At 41.5% G+C, this 7,634-nt stretch overlaps 1 long non-coding RNA gene across 2 annotated transcripts in view; it reads left to right on the forward strand.

The window, feature by feature from the left end:
* Positions 1-7,634, forward strand: part of LOC127001711 (uncharacterized) — a 16,399-nt gene continuing 8,765 nt past the window's right edge. The window contains exon 1 of one of the 2 annotated variants that reach the window (XR_007755407.1): positions 1-618. This is a non-coding gene — a long non-coding RNA (uncharacterized LOC127001711). Of the gene's footprint in view, positions 619-2,645; positions 2,666-7,634 lie in introns of those variants that run through there. The other variant, XR_007755408.1, reaches the window with a different exon arrangement.

Raw genomic sequence — 7,634 nt, forward strand, 5'->3', positions numbered from 1 at the left:
ATGGAGTTTTAATTTTTTTGGTTCTCCTTATCAGCCAGCTTCTCAGGGTTGGTGATCCCCATCCCACCCAGTCTTGGGGGAAGTGCTAGCATATCCCTCTCCTCCTCCCCCAAAAAGCATGAGATTTCACTAGCGCCGGCAAGAATACATTCTTGACGGCATTTTCCAGTGGTCGGAGGAGTGGACTGATGCCGGGATGGTGCGCATCAGGAACTACTACTACTACTATTATTACTACTAAGATTGCTACTACTATTATTACTACTATTTCCACTACTGCTACTACATTTGCCACGTAGTTTGTTTTTTCTTTGGGTGTTTTGTTTGGATTGTTGTTTACTGATTGGGTATTAAATTAGTAGTTATCCGTGCCATCTTGTGATGTCATATTAGCCAACCATCTGACCATCTTCATGAAAATTCATCAGCTACAGTTTTGGTTGGAGACATCACAGTTTTTGGATGGGGCGCGTGTCTCCATCCAAGTATGAAATCCAGCAGGTAAGACCCAGACATCAGGCAGTGCCGTTACAATGGCAAAACTCCCGACCGAGACAACTGAACTGAACTGAACTGTGTGCAGATCTTTGAAGAATTTTCTTGCATCTACAATCTGTAGTAAGGACCTGAGGCACCTAGGGAATGGCTGTGGCACGCGGGTGGCCTCCACAAGCTCGGCGGGGTGTGTGGTGCGGTGTGAGGTTCATGGCTCCGCCTGGACGTGAGGGCCACCCCGGGCCCTGGACACACCCTGTGACCCTGCTGCCTGGCAGTGCCTGTTGGGACGGGCGGGGCGTGAGGAGCAGCGCAGCAGACAAGGACACAGGCGGAAGCCAGCGGGTGCACCCCCAAGGGTGACCTGGAGGACAGGGCCGTCCTGCTGCCTTGACTGACAGTCGCTGCCTGCACCTTAACAAATGCATAATTTTGTGGACTGGTTTTGTGATTCACTGAAAAATGTTCGCACTACACTTATAAAATACTGAATTTTATCTGCTTGACCATTCAGACAGATAAATACGGAACTATTGGCTTTCTGTATTGGTTCAAAACGAAGTGCAAAATCTCACTCTCCAATACAGAATGAATCCACATTTAAAGGAATGAGTGGCAACCCTACTCAGAGTGTTAATCCGGAAGTACACCCGCCTCCCTGTGAAGGACACTACGATGTTTGAGAATAAGTGCATCGAAGACTATTATTGAGGGTAACATTGAAATTGTTGACGGCCCTCGTAGAGCGCTGCATCAGCAGCAGAGCAGGGCCTGAAACCTCATCAACGGTAAACGGCAGAGCTGGGACTACCGATTGACATTTGGGATCGGTACTACCGGCGGTAGATTACTGCTACCGATACCGATCATTCGGTATTTTGAAGAAACTACCGAATACCGCTACCGATCGCATGATTGGCAGTCAATCGGTATCGGTAGATTGAAAAGCGAGCGGGACTTTTTTTTTAGACTTAAGAGAAGACGACCGGCAAAATGAAACGGACAAGTTTCAACACGTTCGCGCATCATCTAGGAAGCAGTTAGCAGGAAATTCCAGGTATTACTTTGGCGTCATCACGCAATCACGGCCGTTCTGGGCGTTTCAGCCAATCAGAGGCAGCCACGACCTGGCGATAAAAGTTTTGGCGGGCCCCCTCTGTTTGGCCTGCCGACGCGAGTAGCCTACACCCCCACGCTGCTCTCTCTCGCCTCACAACGTGCTCAGCCTCATCGCCTAGTGTTTTAAGTGGCAGTGTTTTTAAGTCCACCGCCCCAGCAACGCACATATCGTTTGTGCTTTTAACTTTTCAAGTGATTTTCCTTTTTAAACTTTATTTTACATTAAAAAGTTTTGATCAAGTCAGTGAACTATTTAATCATATTATTCTGAACCAGAGGTTAGGATATGCTGTGTGTTGAGTGAGTGTTTTGTATGTGGCCTTGGCCGGGGCCGTGTGTAGAGTGTGAACCCTGTAAGAGGGGGAGAGGTGAGGTGTGGAGGCAGCGTCTCCTTTTGTTTGTCAAATACAACACCTCCTGCCCAGTTCCGCTGCCGCTGAGAGGTTTTTCAGCACCGCCGGCAACATCCTCCGCCCCAAAGAGGTCCTCCATTACTGACAACAACTTTGAGCAGTTGGTGATGTTGAAGGGCAACAGCGAGCAGTTCAAGACATTCCTCAAGGAGGACCTCAAGAAGGCGCGACACCACCCTGAGTAGGAGGCTCAAGACTGCTTCAGTTGTAATTTTTTTGTGTTGGGAAGAAATTTATTTTGTGAAAGTTAATAAATAATGCTGTATTGTCTAGTTTGTTTAAATTTAACTTTTTTTCAGTTTGATGTTTATTTTTTGAGGGAGAAATTCATTTATTAAATAAGTTATGTATTTTTGAACTTAAAAAAGGTATTAAAAGACTCTAATTTACTTCTATTCTTAAGTTAACCGAAATAAGAGAGAAATAACTTAAAAAGTGTGTTATGGGCCTTTAAAAGCATTTTTTATTATATAATTATAGAGTTTTTAATCTACCCGACGAATCTATACCGATCGGTAGATTTCTGAAAAATCTACCGATCTACCGATACCGATTGGACGCGGCTCGCTACCGACTACCGATACCGGTGGTAGATTTTTTCTACAGAATCCCAGCTCTGGTAAACGGTAAACTATACGGTATGCTATATGATGTACATTGTGTACATACAACACACTGTCGTTATGCTTTCCATTGCAAATTGCTCGATTGATTTTTTTTTTTATATGACGGCCTTATTTAGTCATAAAATTTTTAGCAATATCTTGATCTTGATTTGCTGATCTGACTTTACTAGAAATTGTCTTATTTTATAAATTTCCTGAGTGTGTGTGTGTGTGTGTGTGTGTGTGTGTGTGTGTGTGTGTGTGTGTGTGTGTGTGTGTGTGTGTGTGTATATACACCTAGTTATCATCTACAGGAAATAAGCTACACTCTGGGGTCCTGTTTCCAAGTCTCAGTTTATCAAGTTTAGGTCATGAATAATAATTTTGGCTTGAACCATCTCCTTTTCAAGGTTATTCCTGGTGTCAGTGCTTCTATAGGGAACACTGTGTTTCTTGATCCCTCAGGTTTTTCTCAGTTTCTTACCTTGGCCTTTTATTTCTAGTGCCCCATACAAACAGGCCATCCCTGTCAATCATTACTATTTCCTTCATCATCCTGTACACTGCAATCAGATCTCCTCTGCCTCCTCCCTCCTCCAAGGCTAGCAAACCCAATCTCTCCAGTTGCTTCTCATATATCATGTCTCAAGCTTGGCACCATTTTCTTGGCTGCTCTGTGTATTTACCTATTTGTACCTACTTGTAGTATACAGGGCCTGAGCTCAAGCTCGGACTGACCTGTCCATAATTGTTCAACTTTTCCTTCATTTTATGGACATTGTCAGCTTCAACAATGTCTTTGTTTAGTCCATTCCATGTATCCACACTCCTGTATGGAAAACTGTACTTCTATATGTCTTTCAGACAAGTCCCCTTTCTCAATTTCTTGCCTCCTCCCTTCCATCTCGATTAAATCATTTTTATCCAACACGTCCAATCCACTTGTATTCCTGTACAATGCTATCAGGTCTCCTCTTTCTCTTCTTTCTTCAAGTGTTGGTAGGCCCAGTTCCTCCAATCTAGTCTCGTATGACAGATTTGAGTTCTGGTACCATCTTAGTTGCAGTCCTTTGAATCCTTTCGAGTTTCCTTATATCCTTTTTTCTGTGTGGTGACCAAACAACCGGTGCATACTCTAGCCTTGATTTAATCAATGTTGTTATTATTTTCTTCACCATGTCCCCATCTAAGTAGTGAAATGCCACTAATATTTTGCAGCAAACTACATGTTTCTCTGAATACCTATCTTATATATGTTCTTCTCAGGTGTCAGTGCATCTTGTATTATAATTCCCAAGTCTTTTTCTTCATTCAATGTGTCAGTGATTGTTCTTCCCATCCTATACACTCCGCATGGTCTATTTTTACATTTTTCCCAATTTCATTGTGACATTACTTTTTGTTAAACTCCATTTCCCATTCTTTACTCCATTCATGTATCTTATTTAAATCTTCTTGCAGCTTATTACAATCATCATCATCTCTTATTTTTCCAAACAGTTTGGTGTCATCTGCAAACATACTCAAACAACTCTTTACTTTTTCCGGCATATCATTTATGTACCGTATATTAAAAACATTATTGACTCTTACGCTGATCCCTGTGGCACTCTATTTGTGACCTTTCTCCAATCTGATTTTTCATCTTTTAACATGGTTCTCATTTCTCTGTCAGGTAATTTTTCATCCATTGTCATTTTTCTCCCATATCCTCCTCTATGTTCTACTAGTTTCCACAGCGATCTTTTATGTGGAGCTTTATGGAATGCCTCTGTAGGTAAAAAAATATGCAGTCTTCCCATCTGTCTCTCTCCTGTACTATATCTATTACTCATGAATAAAAACACATTAGATTTGTGACACAAGATTTACCTTTTCCAAATCCAAATTGACTTTCATTTATTATCTTCTCTCTTTCCAGATGGTCCACCCACTCTTTTAATTACCTTCTCACACAGTTTGCACATTACATTTGTTGGGGAAACCGGTCTATAGTTCAGTGGCTCGTACTTGTTTCCACTCTTATATAGTGGGACCACATGTGCCCTCTTCCTTTGCACTGGGACTTCTTCAGTCTTAATTGAACAACTTCTAATGTCATGAATTGGTTTTAGTAACTGTTCACTGCACTCTTTCAGTACTTGGCCTGATATTTCAAATGGACACATTGCCTTCTTACCATCTAGTGACTTCAATAGCCCAAGTATCTCTTCTTTATCCACTTTTATGTTTTTCATTTTTTTGACAATTCTCATCTCTCTCTCTTCAAATTCTGTCTCTAGGATAAATACTTTCTGAAAAGTTTCATTTAATATTTCACTGATTTCCTTTGCATCCTCAGACTTGGTCACCCACTTTGATTACATTCACAGCTCCTTTTTCAATGAATTTCTTATAAAGTCTATAAAAAAGTTTTGGGTCCTCCTTACATTTTTATATTATATTCTTTTTGTATTTTTTTCTTCTCTCCTCACTTTGGTGTAATCATTTCTAGCTTGTCTACAGCTTTCCCTATTTATGGCATTCCTTTTTAAGTGTCTTCATGCTTTATCTTTCTTCTTTGCTTCCAGACATCTTGTATTAAACCACTCTTTTTCCCCTCTTTTCTTTATCACATAGTAGGGTACCCACTTTACTACACCTTCATTATAAGTTTTAAGGAAGTAGTGTGTATGTGTGTGTGTGTGTGTGTGTCTATTTACCTAGTAGTACGTATTTACCTAGTTGTCGGAGAGGAGCTACACTTGTTCTATGTTCTATCCCACTCCCATATCTACTATGATCCAACTTGGCCTTAAATTCATGAATCGTGTTTGCTTGAACCACTTCTTTTTCCAGGCTGTTCCAGGCCTCCTCTACCTAAGTGGAAAGCTGTTCTTCTTTATGTCTCTTCTACAGGCTTCCTTTTTCATCTTTCTTCCATGACCTCTTGATTCTCTTATATCCCATATTATTAGATCTTCTTTGTCCACTTTCTCCCAGGGGGCTTCGTGGTGCAGTGGTTAGCACACTCGGCTCACAACAGAGAGAGCCCGGGCTCGATTCCCGGGCGGAGTGAAAAAATTTAGGCGGCTTTTCCGATGCCCTATGCCCCTGTCCACCTAGCAGTGAATGGGTACCAGGTATTAATCGGGGGTTATGTCCCGTCTCCTGGGATCTGTTCCCTTCTCCTATAATTCCTTCCCCTTCTGTCTCTCTCCGACATATGACCACAGATGTTGCGCCGACTAAATGAAACTTTCCAACTTTACTTTTCCACTTTCTCCATCCCACCGAGCAATTTATATATTGTAGTGCAGCGACGGCCTGATGAACGAGCCTCCCATAACCCACTTAGCCAGCGGGGTACCTCTTTGGCCGACTCGGTAAGGAGTGGCTCTCCCGTCACGCTGGTCGCGGGTTCAATCCCAGGCAGCCGGGGAATACCCTCACTTTGTCTTGATTAATTTCGTGTGTTTTTGATACGCAGAGGACATGTAGGAAAATAGAAAAAGAGAAAATAAAAGCCCGGGCCATGACAGTGGTGGCATAGCGGTGGGCATCCTCTCCTGCAGTTCTGTTGAGTTTCCCCAAAGGGGTAACAGGTAGGATGGCCCATGCTCCGAGGTTGATAGAAAATGGAAATATTGGAGGTATGTCTCAAAGGGACATTGTGGAGTTATGTCTCAAAGGGACATTGTCAACACACAGAAATTAATCTACATAGCTAGGGGGGAAAGCCGTGTAGTGCGGCGACGGCCTGATGAACGAGCCTCCCATAACCCACTTAGCCAGCGGGGTACCTCTTTGGCCGACTCGATAAGGAGTGGCTCTCCCGTCACACTGGTCGCGGGTTCAATCCCAGGCAGCCGGGGAATACCCTCACTTTGTCTTGATTAATTTCTCGTGTGTTTCGATACACGCAGAGGATGTGTAGGAAAATAGAAAAAGAGAAAATAAAAGCCCGGGGCATTACATATCACAATCGGATCTCCTCTCTCCCTCCTCTGTTCCATTGTCAGTAGGTTCAGCCACTTCAGTTTCTCTTTGTATGTTAAATCTCTTAGTCCTGGTACCAGCTTTGTTGCTGCCCTCTGAACCCTCTCTAATTTCCTTATACATTTGATTTATGGTATATATTTGACTTTGCACATGGTGACCATACCATTTCTGCACATTCCACCCTTGGACGTATCATGGTTACAATCATTGTGTGTGTGTGTGTGTGTGTGTGTGTGTGTGTGTGTGTGATCTTTCAATATGTGTAGAGTTTTGACACACTTCCGTGTTAGGCAGAGCATTCCTTTGATACACAGCTTTGTAAATGTGACAAATATATATATATATATATATATATATATATATATATATATATATATATATATATATATATATATATATATATATATATATATATATATATATATATATATATATAAATATATATATATAAATATATATATATATATATATATACGCTATATATATCTATATATATATATATATATATATATTTATATCTCTCTCTCTCTCTCTCACACACACACACACACACACACACACACACACACACACATACCAGCCATTGCTTGTCTAACCATTCTCTTAAATATTTGAAGATTTGATGGAAGCAAACATGTGAGATTAATACTTTTTTTTTTTTTTTTCAGTTTGATGGGGTTTATATATAGAGAGTACAGTGCGTGGGAGGTAGAGGTGTGCTCGTTAGCTTTTTATTGACATTGACTGGGGAGGCTTGGCCTCTTTTGTGGCAGGTAACAAGGGAACATACCTATGCTGCAGCACGTTCCTCATAGTGGATTGAAAACAGTTGAGGTTTCAACATTTTGACCTTTATAAAATTGTGAATCATTGTTTTGAGGAGAGATGGCAATTTTGTGCTTGACCTTTGTGGTGGCAGTTATCAAGTGGGTATAAATATGCAGAGCCATGTCTCATGCCTGGCACATGTACAACGTGAATTTTGACACTTCTTTTTAATAGGGCAGGCTGCACATGTGCC

Source organism: Eriocheir sinensis, chromosome 21, assembly GCF_024679095.1.
Source record: "Eriocheir sinensis breed Jianghai 21 chromosome 21, ASM2467909v1, whole genome shotgun sequence".
Classification (NCBI taxonomy): domain Eukaryota; kingdom Metazoa; phylum Arthropoda; class Malacostraca; order Decapoda; family Varunidae; genus Eriocheir; species Eriocheir sinensis.